The sequence below is a fragment of the Zalophus californianus genome, chromosome 5, assembly GCF_009762305.2.
Source record: "Zalophus californianus isolate mZalCal1 chromosome 5, mZalCal1.pri.v2, whole genome shotgun sequence".
In the NCBI taxonomy this organism is placed as follows: Eukaryota; Metazoa; Chordata; class Mammalia; order Carnivora; family Otariidae; genus Zalophus; species Zalophus californianus.
Window position 1 is genome coordinate 94427799 of NC_045599.1, and position 20380 is coordinate 94448178.

Sequence of the window (20380 nt, forward strand, 5' to 3'; positions counted from 1 at the left end):
CCTCGGACCCTCCCCCCTCTCATGCTCTCTTTCAAATAAATAAATAAAATCTTAAAAAAAAAACCTGCAAAAGGCAAAGGCAAAGTTTGAGTTCACCCCTTTGGGTTCACCCCAGCTCCCTGTGGTGCTGAAATGCAAGTTCTGCTCCCTGAAAGCCTGAGAGGACCTACCTCTCTTCCAGGTAGAAGCTGCCTGAATTCCCACTATACACTATCCCTGCAGATCACAGGTCCCCCAACATACGGCCTCACAAACACACACGTACAATAGTCACACAGAAAATGTGAGCACAGTCCCACAAGTCCACACAGACATTGCAGTTATACACACAGACACACTCAGCCCATAATATGCTCACAGGTACATCCACAGGACCCCACACAAGATCTAGACACACGGACACAGAGGCACAAAGACACACACACAGTGCAAAATGGCATTACCGTTACCAACATTCACACAGGCTCAAAGCCACACAGGCACATAGTCATACCCCAAGGATACAAGGCCCCTCAGGAGCTGTTTCCCCTCATTCCAGCCCATTAGCTGCCCTTTCAGGGACAAAGGTGGCCTGAGACTTGGCCAGGGACCCTGAGTAGTTTTCTTTACCTAATTCAGCATTTAATGCTTTCTCAAATCCAAACACGCGTCACATTTTGTGCAACAGGGAAGTTATGCTTAATAACATCTGTCCCTTTCATTTGAGTTGCCCTTTGCTGTGTATACCCCACAGCACCCCCTGCCCTATGAGTTAGGTCATGTCTAATCATTACTGTAAAGAGAAACTGAGGCTTACCGAACATAAGGAATTTGCCTGAAGTGACTTAGCCAGAATGTGGGATTAGAACTTGGAGTCCAGGGCTGTGTCACCACCTCCTGTTGACAGGTGAGGACACTGGAAACCCCTGAGCTGGGGAGATCTCCTCTGGGCCCTACCAGATTCAAATCTTCAGCTCTCATAACTGCCAGGACTTATCTGTCTGTGTCCATGAGGCCTAGAATCCTGGCTGATGGAGCAGGACTGGTAGAGGCTGGTCTTCTGCCTCCCTTCTGCACTCCTTGCTAGAGAAGAAGGGTGGGGTGGTGTTGAAGCCAGGGATCAGGAGAAGACCCATCACGGTGGCCAAGACTCAAGGAACAGAGGAGGGATCTTTGCCGGGGAGAGAGTGGTGCAGCCCTCTAGGATCACTGGACTCTCAGGCATCTGCTCATCTCCACACTACCTGAAGACCTGGACCAACCCTCAAGTCTCCAGAAGGCAGGGATGCCATTCTTGCATTTCCTCTTCTTCCCCATGACCATATGAAGAAGCAGAGTAGAGATGAATTGCTCCACTTTACAGATGAGAGAAAGCGAAGTACCTCTGGAGGAGTTTACGATTGGCTGCTTCTGAGCAGTGGGAATAAAGCAAGGTCACCAAGATAAAGTCCAAACTGCTGAGTATTAATTATGAGGCCCTTTTGTAGGCTGGCTTCGTCCACCCATCTATCTGCTCTCCAGTGCTCCTTTTGGGGCTCCGGCCACACAGACCCTCCCTAGTGCCCTCTATGGTTGTGCTTCAGGGCCTTTGCATGTGCTGCTCCCTCTGCCTAGAATGTCCCTCACCCCTTTCTCCATCTGGTGACCTGCTGCCCATCCTTTGAACAACAATTCAAGTGTCATTTTCTCCAGCAATCCCTTCCTGGCCCCGAACTGGTGCCTGCCTTGAGGGTTCCTGCAGTACTTGGGGCTTTTGCCCCTCAGAAAAGTCATCTCCTTGGTTCTCATTGTCCCTTTCCTGTCTGTCTCTCCCTCTGCACAGAGGGTTCCTTAAGAGCAGGGACCACTACTGATTTAGCTCTAGGCTGTCTACTTAACCCCTTGTTTCTGGCAGGGGTGCAGTCAATGAATGAATGAATAAATGAACTAATTTGCTTTGCTCAGTGACCCAATTACTAAGTAAAAACTGACGATGACCAGAACATGCTAGCTCTTCAAAGGAAGAAGCACTCTTCCAAGTAAAGATTCACTTATTCAACAAATATTTATTCATTCATGTCAACTGTGTATCAGATATTTACATGCACAACAGCTCCCTTATTCCTGATGATGCCCTATGTGGTAGGCGTTATCCATAGGTAAATGGACACACACACACACACACACACGTACTGTGTGAGGCATCAGACATTACCTGGGAGAGGCTCACAAAGAGTGCATCTAGGGAGCAATGCACGTCAAGGGTGAGAAGACAGCAGACCCACTCCTACCTCTGGGAGACTTGCCACAGAGAGCAGAGAACCGTGGGGGCAGTTTGTCCTGCTGTCCCCAGCATGTACTCACTAAGGCCATTTTGCCAGCCCTGTCCAATGGGGACTTCCCTCGCTGTGGCTCCTTTTACTCCTGAAGGTGAGCCCCATGTCCAGCTCTGATCTCTCCCTCATCTACCCTCTTACGGACTGAAAGTTTGTGTCTCCTCAAAATTCGTATGTTGAAGCCCTGCCCTCGAGTGTAGCTCTATCAGGAGATGGGGCCTCTGAAAAAGTAATTAGGGCTAAATGAGGTCATAAGGGTGGGGTCTTGATCCCATGGGATTAAATGTCCATCTTGTCTCCTGAGAGCAGACATCAGAGAGTTCCCCCAAGCCCTGAACACACGACTAAGGAAAAGTCTTGTGAGCACCCAGGGAGCAGAAGGCAGCCATCTGTAAGCCAAGGGGAGAGCTCTCACCAGACACCCACCCTGCTGGCACCTGGATCTTGGACTTCCAGGCTCCAGAACTGTGAGAAAAATACATTTCTGTTGTTTAAGCTTCCCAGTCTGTGGCATTGTGTAATAGCAGCCTTAGCTGAGTAATACACACCCACGGCGCCTGTCCATGCCCTCAGAAAGCTCTGGAGGCAAGGCCTTCCCATCCCTCTGACAGAAGCGCCCATGGAGGACTCTGTCAGGCACCCCCGGAAGGCTGTTCCAGGAGGAGGGGGTGAAATGGTCAGAGGCCTGCAGGGGTCCCGTCCGAGCGTGCCCGTGCTTGTCTGTGGAACACACAAGCTTGTTCCCTCCTCTCTTGTGTCACACACTCCCTCTGTCATTTTTCTTTCCATCCTTGCGGGCTGGGGCAGGTCACCGAGTGCCCACCCCACATGGGGCCAGCAGCGTCGGATGAAGAGCACAGATCTGGGGGTGCTGTTAGTCCTGGGTTCCCATGCTGGTTTTGCTGCTTTTTAGCTGTGTGACTTGGAGCCTGGTGAGTACTTTCTCTGAACTCTACTCTCACCTTCCATGGACTACATGAGTACCCACCCTGCCGTGCTGCTGTGAAGACTTGGAGGTGATGTCAGGCCCCTTAGTAGGTACCTGGCACACAGTGTGGTCAGTCGTGGACGGTGGACTGCCACTCTCACTGTTGTTGTGGCCAGGTACCGTGCTGGGTTAGAGTGGTATAGAAATGAGTCAGCGACAGCCCTTCCCCTTGGCTTCCATCTTTGCTCTTCATCTGTTTCATAGGAAATCTATTCTCAGGGTCCCCATCTGGTATTAAAAGACTCAGATTAGTTAAGGAAGGGAATGTGGTTGGCACCTGATTATGTGCAATTCAGCACTATGCTAGCTGCTGTCTTGTACCATTTCCCAAATGTTCTGCATGCATAAGTCTGGCCGCCTCAAATAGATCCTGAGTTTTTAGAAAGCAAAGCAGGCCCCCCTCCCCCTGCCCCCAGCCACCATGGCTTAGCCTGACCCAGGACATCCTAAGTGTTCTGCAAATCCTCACACTGAGATCATCAGGGCAGGGGAAAGGGCACCATCATTTAGCCCTGGGATCAAGTCCCACTTCTCTTACTAAATGTACATCTGGGCCCAGCCTGTTTCTCTCTGAAACATGAACAGGGTCCTTTCAAGGGTTGGTATGAGGATTGGGTCACATAAAGTAAAGGGAAAATACGTTGTTTCTCGGCAAAGCACTCTGCAAATGTCTTTTCTTATATTTTTGCTCTGGGGCTTATTTAGTTATTCATTCATTCAACAGATATTTATTAAGCGCCATCTACCTGCCAGGCACCATTCTAAATAGAGGGACCAATAAGGAACTAAGAAGCAGGAGTCCCTGTCCTCATGCAACTGGTAGGACTGAAGACACCCAGATCCTCTTGCCATTACAAACTGTGATCAGGCTGGGAGGAAAGAGAGAGCAGAGGCGTCTGGGATGAGGTGGGGTGGGGACGCTCAGAGAAGCCAGGTAGGATAAACCTTTTGCAAACTACAAAGTTATGTCACAACTGAGAATAAATCCTCCGAAGGCAGGGATTTAAATACAGCTTTCAAGTGAGGGAGATCAGGTTGCAAATGCTGGGTTTATTTTGTGACCTCACGCATGTTATTTGACCCGTGAAAGCCTCAGTTTCTGCAATCTGCAAGCGGAATAATTCCACCAACCTCAGTTGCAGGGTGAGGCTGAAAGTGATCACGATTGCAAAGGTGCCTGGCATAGGGTCTCCTGCCTAGAACACGGTCCCGGCTCAGAAAATGCTAACTCCATTCTTCTGTTTCCCCTTCCAGTCTCCTTTGCAAGCAACTTCTTCCCCACCTTCCCAGGAGGAAGAAAAGATCTTGGAATAGGACTTGGCCTTGGGAAGTGCCTCTCCGGCATACCCACAGGCCACATCTGTATGCATCGAGCATGGCCTCATCTGTCAAGGTTGATCATGACCCTTCAGGGAGCAGGGCTGATGCCAGGGAAGCCAGATCACAGGTTCTGCCTTTGATGTCCTGATGGCTGTACTGCCCCAAGGGTTCCCCCTTCATGCTCTAGTGATGGAACAGTCTCCACCAGGGCTGAAATGAGTTCAGACAGAGTGCAGCCACCCACACAACCCAGACACTTGGAGCAAAGCCCTTCCAAGTTACCCAGATCCAGTGAGGGGAGAGGACATTCCAGAGCATTTGGCTTACATTATCTGAAGCAACATACACAAAGTCATGGGTGCCAACCCTAGGCCATGCGCAAGGTAAGCACTTCATGAAATTGATCCGATGGCTCTCTGGGGGTGGATGGAAGGTTGGGTAGAAGGAGGAAGAGTGGAGAGGGAGGTGGATTCAAATATGTTCAAATAAATATTTAAGTATCTAATGAAACCTGTGAAACTTCTCCTCCAAGATTGCCATGCTTGCGTGCACACACACTCACACCCTGCATAAAGTTTTACAGTGTTCACGACTCTCCCACATGAAGAACATCCATGGACACCTCATTAAGAAACTCTGCACTACAGGGGAAAGATTCTAATTAGGGATTTGATACAGTCAGTTCTTAGCTGTGCTGCTTTAACTTCTTCGAGCCTCAGTTTCAACATCTGTGAAATGGGTGTAGATAATTGTGCCTATTTCTTGGGGCTGTTGTAAGGATTAAATGAGAAGAAGCTTTCCAGTGCTCTAAGTGTAATGCCTGGCAAGGCTCAGTGAGAGGTGCTGGTCATTGTTAAGATCCTCATTAAACTTCATTCACTCACTCACTCATTCATTCAGTCACAAGTTATGAGTGACTCCAGTCCCATCACACCCCGAGATGGTCTCTGGGGTCCAGAAGTTTATGCTCACTTGCTTGGGAGCAATGGGCAGATGATAACATCCCAGATTTCACCAAGAAAGAGTGGGAATGACTTCTCTAGCTCTGCTGCTGAGAAAACCATCCCCTGACTTTGGCCAGGCTGGCCAGCCCCATCCAAAGTCCTGGGAGAAGCAAACGTTTGAATTCAGCAAGGTCAGGAGCCTAGATCAGCCTAGGAGGGCAAAGGTCAGGGTGGAAGTGGGGTGGAGAAATCAAGAGAGGAGCTAGGTAGACAGGGATGGGGTTGCAAGTAGTGAGGGGAGAGTCAGGGGCAGAACAGGACTGAGATGGGGTGGGGGTGGCCCTGGACAATTGTCATAGTGGTGTGACACTGAAATGGCTGGGGCAATGAGGACAGAATTTCTAAAGTGTGTGCAGAATATGGATCCATAATCTCTGTGGGGAAATATGCAGGAGTTTGTCATGTTCACCCCCCCTCCTTTATTCTCCTTAGATTATATAATAATTACCTTAACAATGCTAGCCACCGTCTTTGGAGTGTTTACTATGTGCCAATTTGTTCCTTGTAGGAGAGGAACCTCATTAGGTAGGTATCTTCATTATCCCCCGTTTTATATATGATGCAACCAGGCACAGAGAGGTTAAGTGACCTGCCCAAAGTCACACAGCCAGAAAGTGGTGGAGCTGGCTTTGAACTTAGATGGTCTGACTCCAGAGCCCATATTCCCTTTGGCTCCAAGCCTTCCTGCTGCTATTGTAACTTATTTTTTCCAACACTCTTTCTCTGGGAGGTAATAATTCACTGGGGACTCACAGGTATGGTGTAGCTTCTTAGAGCCAAGGGACAGATGCCGAGGGAGGGCCGCTGGGTCCTGGTCCTCTGGCTGGCAGTTGCTGCTTCTATCCGCACCCTTCTGGCCAGGGGGCTGCTGTCATACCCATCTGCCTGTGGGAAATCAGAATGCACACAGGGTCTATTTTCCTTCTGTGGCTTCTCCAAACTGAAGACCCCAGAGGATGTGAACAGGGGCGGAGGGGAGGAGCAGCAACCATGCTGCATGATGATTAGTAATAATGCCAGCGATGAGCGCCCCTGGCCCTCCACGGCCCGCTGAACCTGTACGCGCTGGCTCCCAGCTTCCCAGCTAGGCGGCTGCTGCAGCAATTGGAGCCTGAAGAGAGAGAGAGAGGAAAAAAAAAAAAAAAAGCCCGGAGCAGAGAGGGAGGAAGGAAGGAGGCAAGGAGAAAAGTAATGGTCGCCTTCATGCAGAGGGCTGACTCTGGGACAGAGCTGCAGAAATGAGGCCGCATAAAACTACGAGATATCAATGGATGCTTCTTCCGCTGTTGCCGATGACCACATACCCTGCCCCACATTGGACACCTGTGGCACTCATGGCCTGTGGCAATATGACACAGAAACAATGGGGCCACTTTCTTGGATGTGGACTTCCAAAGGCTCTGGTCTGATAAAAGGCCTAGAAGAAAGTGAGCTCAGAGATGGGATTTGTCTCCGCCCCACCTCAGGCAAAGCACCGTTCGGCACTGAAGCCCCAGACGTTGGTGGAATCTGGGGGGCCGGGGAGACCCTGCCCCTTTCCCAAGCCGAGTCTGGGAAAATGGACATGACCCCGAGTCCCCCTCCCAGCTCTGTCCGTCGGCTACGCAGCACAAATGAAACACACTCCGCTAGCCTGTGTGTCTTTGTTAGGAGGCCAATCCTTGTTTCTCCACGTGGAGTATGGCAAGGAGAGGAACCTTCCCACTGCGCTCAAGAGGGGCATGGCCCACCATGCCCTCAAACGCAGGCAAGCGTTGGTTGTAGGCTGGGGGCCCCAGCTATGACCTGGATGGCGGCATGGGCACAGGATGCTCAGGAACCAGCACATCATGGGGGCTGCCTGCCTGGAGAGGTGATAGGCTGCATGTTGGAGGTCGAGTGCACCCCACACCTCAATGCTTCGTAAGCCCCCGGAAGAATATTCAGGCCATACTGAGGAGATGGGGGTATTCTGAGTATATTGAGATGTCATTTCTGCCCCCAAGAAGAATAAGAATTTGAAAAAGAAGTTCAACAATTTACGAAATTAGCGAAGTAGCACCTCTTGCACACCAGAGGGAGTGGCCTGAACTCCTCAGCTGTCTGTAAAGCAGCCCTCATAGTAACCCTGCCTCTGCCCTCTCCTCTGTTTATGTGTTAGCAAACAGAGTCAGAACCGTGAGATGATCTGCCCAAGGTCACAAAACTGGAGACAGCTGGAGAGTCAGGGTTTGAACCCACTTCTGTCTGTCTTCAAAGCCCATGCTGTTACCCACCCAGGAAAGAGAAGGAAGTGGCGGGGCACGGGGGTGTGGATCAGGACAGTTCCATGAAGAACAGGTGGGGTGAGGGGGCGCTGTGCACTCATGGCCCTCCCAGATGATGCCCTGGGTCAGAGGAGAGCAGCAGCGAGAACTCCACCATGGGTCATGGGCCTCGTGCACTGAAGCTGGCACCGAGGTGGTCTGGCTCGAAGCTGGCTGGGCAGAGGGAAGGGTGATGAAGCACTTCCAAGAACAGGTACACCATCCTTCCTCCGGAGCATCCCTGGGAACCCCCTTCCTGAGAGGCCAGGCTGGCCTTCTCTTCCACTCCATCTGTATGGAGGCTCCCTTCCTGGGAGGCCACGGGGCATTGCCTTGACCACAGTGGCACTTCAGCTGACTTCTGTGTCTGTTGTCCCTTCTTGCCCTGGCTGGCCCCTAGTGAGCGAGGGCGTTGGGTCCTCTAGCAGGTGCTGGGGGAGCTAATTGACAGTCTGGGGCTCTCTTTCTCGGGGCTGGCATTTGCATGCTGCATTAGTATTCATGCCTGCAGCTCAGGGCTCTTCTGGATGGAGGATGCTATGCAGATGAGCATCGAGCCTGGTGTGTGATGGGGACCTGATGCATTTTGCTAGGAATCAAGGCTGCCGAGTCAGAGGAGGCTGAGGGAGGTTGCGGATGAGACGGGGGCTCCTCGCCTGCTTCCCACACTGCCAATCCCTGGAATCTTCCATCTATGATGTATGAGCTCCCAGCCAGTTCCTCCAGTGTTTCGCCAGCACCACTGAGCCCCAGCTCTGCCCCACCTGCTCTGTGGTGGTAGCAGAGATGCAGAGAGGTGTGAGGTGGGCTCGGTCCTGGCCCTAGGAAGCTCCTGTCCTATGGGGACAGAGTGACATACAAACCATTTGCTGACTGGGGGATGGGCCCACAGCAATCAGCTGAGAGGCCACATCAGCTCAGAGAACAGATGTCTAATTCAACCTGCGGGAAGAATGGGGGGAGGGCAGTCAGGCAAGCCTCTTCTGAACGGGAGATGCTGGAGCCGGGTCTTGAAAGACTAATACAAATCTGGCAGCCAAACATCACCGTAAACACATGCCTTGGTTCGGGGACCTTCTCCTCAGCACCTCCATGGGAGCCACAGCCTGGTTCCCTCTAATGGGAGCTGGCCAGAGTGACAGCACACCACTGTGCCCATTTATGGATTCCCCAAACCTAGACTTGGACCGACTTTGGAGAAAGCAGGTCCAGGCACCATGTGACAGATAAACTTGGGATAGATGATGGAAGTGAGCAACTGAGTCATCCAGAAACATCTCCAGGGATGGAAGCTTCCTGGCTCCCGTATGCCACCTGCTCTAGCATTTTATCGTGCCCAGAGCTAGGAGGCGCCTTCTAATATCTCACCAGGCTGCTAAACTGAAGGGTACTTGCTCTTAATATTCCCGAAAGCAGGGGACGGAATGCCTTGCTCAGGAGCCCTTTGTACAAACTGCCAGAGCCACACAGAGCACTGACTACCCCAAGCTAAGCCCTCAGGTGAGAGGGAAAGCTGAGGTTGGTGTGTGTGTGTGTCGGGGGGAGGGGGGAGAGATACATCTGTTTTTTTATAGCAAAACTGAATGGCTGGAGTGGGGGAGGGGGGCTAAGGGGCTTGACCTGCACCCCGGGCTCTAATTCTGAATGTGTACATCATCTCAAAAACTGATTCTCCCCAGGATAGTACCCTTTCTTAGAGTTATACAACTCAAAGCTGGAAAGGACTTTACATGCCACTTTACAGATGGCCAGGGGAGGGAAAGATGTTTGCTCAGGGAAATGTAGGGAGACAACAATAGAGCTGGGAGTATAACTCAGGGCTCTGGAAAGGGTCTTTCATGTTTGAAAGTACTAAAAATTGTCCTCAGCTGTCACAACCTCTCCTCCAGAACCAGATCCGAATTTGCTCTTGGCTTTCTATGAAGCATAACTTTACAGGCACAGGAAATGTGTCCCAAATGGACCTCCCTCCCCTTTACTGAAATTCCCTCAAGATTAAGTAATATCAAGTAAAGTTTATACTATAAATCTCTGGAGGAAGTTGGCACCGACCTGGAATTCAGACTAAAGTTTGAATGGCTGATATTATACTATCAGCTGGATTTCCTAGCAATCAGGAAGGTTAGCAATTAGGAAGAAGTAAGGGCACAGGAGAGTTGAACTGCATGGAGGAGTGGGGACCAGGAGAGTAGTCTGGGCCTGTAGTAAATCGGGGAGGTGGGTGTGTGTGTTTAAATAATAGTATGAGTCCTGGTGGAGAACCTCTGCATTAGGTAACTTTTTCTTTTCTTTTCATTTCATTGATTTTCTTTTCTTTTCTTTTTTTGTTTTACCACTGCTCAAATGCAGTCTTGTGTGATGCATCCAGCCAGCCAGCCATCCAGCCAGACATCTATCATTAACAAATATCCCCTACCCATCTGTGATACCTGCCCCTGTTGTAGGTCTGGGGATATACCAGTGACCAAGATGGACATTTTTCTTGCTCTCTGTACCTTCCATTCTCATAGGGAAGGGAGGTCAGGATAATGAACAGCAGATAGGCAGACACATAAGGTCACATCTGTTGATGATAAGCACTAGAAGGATATCCCAGGAGGTAGTATCCTTATAGTGGGAGAGCTGAAGGGGACAACCTGAGAAAGAAGGCCTCACTGGGGGGAAAGGGGGGGTTGATTCTGAAATTTGAATGACAGGCAGGAGTTATTCGTGCTTAGGATTTAGGGTGAGAGAACCTGACATGAAGGCCCCACAGAGGGTGTGTGCTGGGCTGGCTCAAAGCATAGAGAGCAGAGCAATGGGACCGGGCCAAGCAGAACATGGGAGGAGGTTCCCAGAGCATGCTAGGGAGGCTCAGTTGAGGAGGGTCTGTCATCCTTGGTGCGGTTTGGATTTATGCTAAGAGCAAGGAGAGGCCTTAGGAAAATACATTTTCACTTTTTATTTTGAAAAAATTATAGACTCACAGGAAACTAAAAAAATAGTACAGGAAGTTCTCCTGTACCCTTCATCCAGCATCCCCCAGTATTAGCATCTTACAGAACTACAGTCTCATATCAAAACCAAGAGACTGGTGTTGGTTTAATCCAACAGACCTTTTTCAGATCTCCCTAGTGTCATGCATACTCATGTGTGTGTGTTTTCCTATGCCATTCTGTCCCATCTGCAGATTGTTGTAACTGCCACCACAGTCAAGACACCAGACTGCTCCATCACCACAAAGGAACTCCCTTGTGCTCTCCCTTTATTATCACCCTTGCCCCTGTGCCCCATCATCTCGCAAGAATTTTAAGGAGGTCATCACCTGAGAGCTGTCAGCTGGGGCAGGGACGGGGCCTACCCACCTTTGGAGGCCCTAGAGGCCTCTCAACAAAGCAGGTTCACTGTGAATTCGGATTGTTTCAGCTGGCTTCACATTGCAGTTGAAGAGCAAGAACAGAAAGCCTAAGCAACTGGTACAGGGTCACACAGCACTCCTCATGGCTTGCTGGCTGCTCTTATTGAGATGATTCTGACAGCTCTCTGCAGAGCTTGGTGTGTTGGTCACTGGGGGGCCATGGGCTGTGGAGAAAAGAGGCCTTGCTCAAGGCTACCACTTCAAGGCCTCATTCCTCAATCTCTTGCACTTCCCTATCCCCATGGTGGAATGCTCTATCCCCTACCTGAAACAGACTCGGTAAGGGATTGGTTAGAAGATACTTGCAAAGTGCCAAGCATAAGGGAAAATCCTTTCTGCTGTCAGCATGCCAACATTGACCCAAAAGTACTGGAAAGAAACCTCTGCCCTTCCTCAGCCCTCCCCTCCCATTTCAGTGGTGATCAGCCCTCAGATCCTGTAGCTCAGCCTCTCTTCCATCCATCCAGCTTGTAGGTTTCAGTTCATGTCTGCCCCCTCCAGAAAAGGCAGACACCCCAGGCCATCCACACATGCAGGAGGCCCCCAGCTCTCCAGTTGCTCTGCATGGGACCCAGTGGGGCCAAGCTCCTGAGGTTAGAAGTTCTGCCCCATCTTCCAGTGTGACTCCCAGCAGCAACAGAGGGGAAGCCTTCACCGCATCCAAGCTCTCCATCTGTTTCTCCAGTATGCCCTGGGAAGGGAGTGGGATTGATGGTAGCTTTAAACTCCCAAACCAAGCACAGCTCTGCCCATAGAATCCCTGCCCCAAATAATGCTACACTTTCATTTAGAGTGGTCTGCTCAGAACTGCCCAGGAATTCAGAGGTGTGGGAGCCGGGAGAGGACAGGCAGGAAGAGACCGGGTCCAGCCAGATGGGGTGAGGGGAAAGGCTGGGTGGCTCTGGGGCCTTCACAGGGTGCTGAGGGAGATTCAAAGGGCCAGCCCCAGGGCCTCCTGTGCAAGGCCATGAGCCCAGGCTGCCACCCCCCTCCCCCATTCAGTTCTAGCCTGAGTTCCGTGGACCTGACAGTCTCATTCCTTCTCTGTCCACAGGGGTGCAATCTCAACTTCCGGTAGCACGGCTTCTTCCGTCTCAAGGGGAGTTTCTGTCCCTTCCTGGCAGATGTCCTCCATCTTGCAGGGTAAGTGTGGAGGGAAAGGATGGGATCCTGCTCTCCCCCCGCTCTTCAGTGCCAGGGGCTCCCAGGCTGCTCAATCACCAGTGGGGGCCATGGGGTCACCCTCCCGGCCTGGCCTGCCTCCTGCCCTCAGGCCGCCGGGGGAGCAGGCACATCCTTCCTCTCTCTGACACTAATGAAATCTTCCTTCTGCTCAGGGCCCAGCGGGACTCAGGGTCAGTATTTTTACCCATTCACCTCTGCCCTGTGCTCTGGCTGGGGCATGACACCCCATACTTCATTACACACAGGCCGTCTGAGCACACTAGGCAGGTTTCTCTGCACCATTGCCCCTTGGAGGCTAAAAAAAAGACCTCCTGGGGCCACAGGGACTGTTGATCCAAGTCCTTGTCCTGGCATCTGCTCACCTGGTTGCTCTTTGCAACACATACCCTAAGGACGCCCTTCTCAGGCCTCCATCCCATCCATTTGAATCCTATTCCCCACTCCAGACTTTGCTCATGTTGCACCTCTCCCAAGAAGCCTTCCCTGATTTACTATACCATCTCCTCTACATTCAGAGACCTTTGATTCTCTCAGGGACTGCTTGCTTCCCTGAGCGCTGAGCACCAGGGGGCACTGGGCTCGGTTCCTTGTAGGTGCGTAAAATAAATGGGGAGTGGATGAATGCATGAATGGGTGGATGGGTATGCACTTATACATCTATTCTCCTCCCTGACACTTAGCCATATGGTATTCGCCTTTGCTTTTTAACTGCTTCACAGAGAATGATGATGGCAAACCCTTGAAGGAAGTGACCTTTCCATAAATGTAATTTATTCATCACCTAGGCACATCCAGTAAAGCTCCTACTCTGCATCAGGCACGAGGGCTTAGCGTAGCTAGTGAGCTTGTCTCCACCCTCGAGAAGCTCTGCCTAATGTCATGGCTTCTGACTTCATGGGACCCTTTCGAAAATCTGCTGAATTGGTAAACCCCCACCTCAGAAACACACACAAACACACCCACACCCAAGACTATGCCCACCCACAGATGGGTAAACTGTGGGGTCCATCTCAAAAACTCCTGAAATCCCCAGCCACAGTTTAAGAATGCCTGGTCTGGTGAGAAAGAGAAACAAGTTAATATCTCTTGCTCAGGGCTCAGCCAGGAGACACAGACAGCGTATGCTGGTGATCACAGAAGATGGAATGATTAACTCACTTCGAGTGGGATGAAGTGTCTCAGGGAGGATGGAGTCAAGGAAGAGATTTCAGAAGGGCTGGCTTTCAAGCAATGAGTAGAAATTTGCTGGGTGGGCAAAGGGAGAGGAGGAGGAAGGTGAGCCAACATGTGCAAAATACAGAAGTAGGTTTCCAGGAGCTGGAGGAGGGAGGAACCAGGGGTGACTGAGAGTCAGGTTTCTTTCTGAGGGAACAAAATGTTCTGTGATTGCATAGTGCTGATGGTTGCACAGCTCTGTGAATATGCTAAAAACCCCTCAGCTGTATGTTTTAAATGGGTTGATTTTATGATATGTGAATTGTGATGGTTACTTTTGTGTACCAACTTGGCTAGGCCATGGTGCCTAGTTGCTTGATCAAACGCCAGTCTTCATGTTGCCGTGAAGGTGTTTTTAGATGAGAGTAACAGTTGATTCAGTAGACTTTGAGTAAAACGAATTCACTTCCATAATGTGGGTGGGCCTCATCCAATCAGTTGAAGGCCATAAAAGAGAGTGAGAGTCCCCTGGGGAAGAGAGATTTTTGCCTCCAGGCTTGAGCTGCAACATCCTGGAGACCCCTCCTTGGGTATCCAGGCTGCTGACCTGACTTGCAAATTTCTGATTTGCCAGCCTCCACAATCACGGGACTCAATTCCTTGAAGTAAATGTCTTTCCATATAAATATGGAGTATTATATACATGATGTATAATACTGTTATATATAATGACCAATATATTAATACTATTGGTCCTGTTTTTCTGGAGAACACTGACTAACAAATGAATTATATCTCAACTTTAAAATGCTTGCTAGTGGGGGGCTGATTGAATCAATGATCGCACAACCATAGCACACAAGTGGGCAGGCATGAACCAGTGTGGCACACTTGGTGTGTAGCAGGCAAAGGTAGGAAGAAGCTGGTTGAGGAAGGCTGGGGAGGCGCGGCCATAAATAGCCCTGATGATCACACTGTGGGTTTCTATTGCCTGTAGGATAGTGATATATTAGTTAGAGTTATTCTTGGTTGCAAGCAACAGAAACTGACTCTGGCCAACTTCAGCAGAAGGAAAAACTTAGGAGAAGAGTATGGGGACTCACACACCCAGAAGATGCTTAACAGCGGAATCCAGGAACTGCCAGGAACCAGGCCGGTTCCAGAAGTCGTGAGTAGGGTTTCTTCAGGATAAATCCATTGCCACACTTTTTGTTCTAGGTTACTCTCCTTGAAATGCACAATCTCAGAAGGCAAAATGCACTCTTAAGTCCATATGCCCAACCTTTAAACTGGGAGGGCAAGGCAGGATCTCACATTTGAACTCTCTTCCAATCGGGTGGTATCTGGGATGCATAGGCAGGGTGCTCCTGATGGACATCAGCAGGAGGGCATGGCGTGGACAATGCCCAGCCAATGACCATGAGCTAGGGCCTGATGTTCTGAATTGAGTTGCTGGGTCTGCATTATAACAATGACACTGTCCCTACTCTCAGCTGGGTCAGGATCCCAGGACACCTGTTGCCAGGGAATAGAGCTATTTAGTGGGAAGACTGGAGCTAGACAGGCCTTGATGCTTCTAGCTGTGTGGACTTGCTCAAGTCACTCAGGCTCTCTGAAACTCAACATCCTTGTCATTTGGGGCAGGCCTCTGTACCAACCTCTAGGCTTCTTAGGAAGGGTAAATGAGAGGACATGGGGGACAAATCCTGGCTCAGGTTCTGACAGTTCTAAGGACTCTGTTCTTCCTTCCAGGGATGGTCTCCAGTCTTGACAATGATGCTGAGTCTGGAAGAATGACACGGGGGATCCTGTCCAGTCAGTTTTCAGTTAAACTGAGACCAGCCGTGATCTGAGGCAGCCTGGGGTCAACAATGTGGGTCCTGGGACGGGGCTCGGCTGTTCTATCCTGGGCTCCTTGCTTTCTCCTCCTTCATGTGCAGGCCAAGCAGCAGCCTAGAGGCTGCCTACCTTCCCCTGACACTGTGTCCCCAGTAGCACCCCTCCACAGCCCCTTCGGGAAGGGAACAGAGGCCCAGCCCCTGAGAGGCGGAGGGTGGGTCCTGTGGAGACTCAGACCTGCCCCAGCTCTTTTGCAGATTCCCGGAGGTGGTTCCCAGAATAGTCCCTGCAAATCCACACGACCCCGAAGGTGGGATATGTGAGTGTGTGTGTGGAGCCGGGGGCAGGGGGGGCATTAGCCGCCCTCTTTGTCCAGACCCTGGGCCCAGGGCTGGGCTCTGTGGGTTTGAGTTTAGGATATGGAGGAAGAGGTGGTGAAGGAGGGAATAGAGTCACCAGCAGGAAGGAAGATGGGATTCTGCTCTAGGTCCCAGTCCAGAGGTCCTGCCTGGGCCAAGAGTTACGTAGGGGAGTGAAGATCAGCTCTCACTCCCACTGGGTATGGTTGGAGATGGGGTGATGGGGTGGGGGGTGCAAATGGAGGAAGATATGGAAGAAGCTGGAAAGGGAGCCGGAGCAAGAGAGATGGAGTGAATGAAGGAGAGACAGAGGGAGGGGGAAGAAGGGGGGAGAGAGAGAGAGAGAGAGAGAATGGGCACTCTGGCCTTGGAGGGAAAGGCCTCCTGGGGCTGAGTGAGGCTTTGTGAACCCGAATCTTGCCAGCCTCCCCAAGACATGCATGTGGCAGAGGGGTGCGCGGGCTGGGAGTCCCCAGCCAGGGCCCCAGGAGGGGTGGCATGCCTGCTTAGCTTGTTAGGTTGTTTTCGCTCTCTGATATATGACATGCTCTAAATGATCTATTAAAGCAGAGTGAATTCTACAAATGCTTCCACCCACCGCCGCCCCCTAGGGAAACGTACTATATTTGTGAGGTGACTCATCTTGCTGCCACAACCCCTGGGGATTTGATGCAGAATGCTTGTCAGGAGTTCACCTTGAAAAGGCCACAGGGACAGCGGGGACGCAAAGTGATGAGGTGGAAAATGGCTGCTCTCCTGGTTGCAGCTTCATCCCCATTTCACACTGCCTTAGTACCACCCACCTCTAACTCGTTGCATTTCCCAGAGACACGATATTACACTTTTTGGTGAAGTAGTCTCATTCTCATTACTGTTATGCCCAGTAGACTGACAGGTCCACGAGAGCCGGGATGGCGATGGGCTTGGTTTGATGTCCTCAGCATCATGGCGCCCTCTCAAGAAACACAGAATGAACAGACACTAGTGTGCCTATTTTGGAATCTAGCAATGCTGAGATCTAATCCCACAGAGGTATCTTTTACAGTCCTTTTGCAAATGAGGAAAATGAAACCCAGAGGCATGTAATTGCTGACCTGGGAAGAGGAAGAGTGGGGATCTAACTCAACACTATCTGATTCCGGGGTCATCCTAACCATCACCCTGGAACCTTGCAGCCCCACGCAAATCATCACTGATAGACATGTGCCTGATCTTTCTGTGATTTGTACTTTCCTCTTGCATGCTAACTCCAAAAAACAATGTTGCTGTCTTTAAAGAAAGAGAAGCAAGAGGGATGGCAGCAGACAGGAGAGGTGGTCTTAAAATGGAGAGGTTGGGTCAGCACATTTTAAGGGGACTCAGAAGCTTACGTTAGGCAGATCTGAGCAATATCCCAGCGATGATCCCAAGACAGCACAAAAGTTGCATTTCCGCCTGGAGTGGCTTCTGGCTTTCACCTTTCCAGTCAGATGGTCCCTCGCCTTGGCTCAGCTGGGTTATTTCCCCCACCACCCAGCTGGCTCCCACCCCACAGTCACCTATAATTTCTGCATCCAGGTAAGCATAGCTCCAAATAAATACCCATCTCAACAGCCTGCAAATGAACATTCTCACTGCCCTAACAGTCCAGACTTTCAGGCACAAGACCCACTTTTGACCCCATTCATCCTTGGAAACTAGATCGAACAAAAGTGAAGAAAAGCCGTTTCTCCCATCTGATATTTTAAATATAGAATTTAGGCTTAAGTCTGCCAGGGGTCACGTGGAGTCTAGCCATTGCCTACTTGAAATACTCTAGGACCCGATAAAACCTTTCAGGACAAAGAGATTGGGAGAGCAGTAGCAAAATGCTTCTTCTGATAAGTATCCCAAGTATATGGCTGTGAGTGTCACCAGGGCTGTGTCAGTGGAGGGAGAAATTGTTGAGAGAGGGCTTTGGAAGTTATTACGATTTTGGAGTTAATAAATCTCTCTCTTGCTCACCTTCTCCTCCCTCTCTCTCTCTCTCTCTTTCTGACAGCCTTGGCCTTGAACATTACTTGACTCCCATAGCATACTAGATACAATCTTCTATAATTCTGTCAAGATTCTGTGGACTTTTAAAATACCAATGCTGGAGCCCCAGCGAAGACAAATTACATCAGAATCTTGGGGGGCTATGGCTTTCGTCAGCAAGCATGGTTCCTCAAAACACCAACATCACATATGCCTGCTTCTGAGCTCTGTCAGTAATCAGCTGTGAGTTCTTGAGAAATTGCTTCGGTTACCTGATCCTTGGTTTCCTCAAAGGTAAAGTGAAGCAAATAATTGCACAGACTTCATGGGACTGTTACAAGGATTTCATAATAACTGTAATGAGCCTCATACGGTGCCTGGCACTCAGTAGAGATTCAAAAGTTGGCCATTGTTGTAATTTTTTTTTTGTTATTCCCACTAAAAAATATTGACTAATCCTTGGCTAAAAGTCCACCCTTCCTTGGCCTCCAGGGAAAGGACATAAACTTGACCTAAAACATCCAGAGTGATGGCAGGTTGATGGAGCAATGTCGGAGGAAGATGAATGGCATCGCGCAGGAAGTCTCTTGTGCTCTCTCAATGGTAGATCACTTCTCCGAGTGGATTCCAAGCAGACAGTGTCTTTTCCTGCTAACAACTCTTTTAAAAAGCATTAACATCTTCTATGTTCTCAATTGGCCTAACACACCACTGCTAGAGGGAATGCCAATACACCACGCTTGGTGGAAGACAGAGATTGCAAAGCATCCAGCCGCTGCAGCCAACATTCTGTTAACCATGTCGGAGGGAAGCAAAATGCTTTAGCAGTTGACAAAAGACTGGGATTCAGAAATTCACTTTACTATATCCATAAACAAAGACTCAGACTCAGAAAGAAGGGCTCAGAAGCGAGCAATGACAATTGCACCTCACATATGACCCTGCGGGTCACTCAGAAATAAAAAAGCCCAGCATGCATTAGGCCTTTTCCCTATAAAACCAACCATAAATAGCATCATTATGGAAGGTGGGTGAGGTTATTCTCAACGTTTCTGTCTGTCATGGTAATAAATCCCCAATAAATAAACCCCTTTACATATGGATAGAAGTAAACCATTCATTAAAGTGGACTTGACCTTACTTCTACATTCTTTAATCAACTGACTACAGATTAATGACAAAGATTAAACATTTTATGTCTATTTATTTTATGAATATAAGACAAAAGAAAAGTGAGGCACCATTTACAGCTTGGACGAGAGGTTAAACATGTCATCGAGAAAATTTATTTGAAGCTTTTCTGTCAGAGAACATAACTGAGCAATGCTACAGTTAAATTGGAAGCACTAACATGAACTCCCCAACTTTAAACATTTTCCCACCTCTGTCTCTTGAAGTGACCACAGTAACAGCGGCATTTATACCCAGCCACCAACTCTCATGTGCCCCCTGACGTTCAGATTTTGTCTCTAACACTTTCTCTCCACTGCAAGAAATAGGGCTCCTTGGAGGGTAAACTTTGGAGCTAAGAAAGAAGTTCCTTTTGTGCAGAGAAAGCAAGGATGCTCTTTAGGAAGTCACTTGGGAGTTCTGAAAGGACCAAAAAGCTAGAGAAAAGAGGTTTCCACTTGTCAGGCTCTGACAATTTGAGTATCAAATGAGATTGATAACTATAATTAATTTAAGCACATGGAATCTGTGAAGCGCCATAAGTTCCTAATGAAGCTCCAAAGAGAAAAGTTGATATAAATTGTACCAAAAATGGTGAACATGATGCAGTTTCATTTTATTCTATTTTAACTAGCCGTCTATGTGAGGGATCTTGTTTCTTCTATTAAATATATGTTGGTTTATTAAGCACATAGGCATTTTTCTCTACCCTTGTAAGGAAGAAAGAGTGGATTTTGAATACATTGAATAGTCATCCAGAAAAAATGGAAGTTAGTAGTCATGCACAAGAACAGGAGGGAAGCAATGATGTGATAGGAGACGCTGAATTGGCTAAATGTCTTCATGAAGACAGCAAACTGCTGATTTTCGATCCCTGGTTTTGCGGGAGATGAAACATCACTTTGAGAAAAACTTCTGGTCACAGAAAAGAAGGTCTACATGAAAGGTATGGACTTCCGCATTTTTAGTGAGGCCACATTTAATAATGTGTTAATAATAAGCAAAATAATGTTGGAAGACCCTTTATTGGTATCCCAACTAAGAAACAGTAACCCCCAAACTGCTGGCCTGACATAATATTATTTTTCTTTGGTTTTAGAAGAAATCTGCAATCCTAGCCAAAAATACATTTTTTTTGCCCTTATTCCAGAAACTCTCATATTAATTCTAAGAAAGTAACACTGAGAAAGTGTAAGTATAAAAATAATGAAAAATTCAATATGTGTCCACGATCCTTATACTTTGTAACCATTTAAGAGCAACTCTAAGTATATGTTTTTCAGTCATGGTGACGTTTTAGTGTGCATTTCGGCTGATGTCTTTAGGTGCCTGAAGCATTTAGGAGAGTCTGACACATTAAACTTACAGTTTTAATGAAAAATTTTGCAG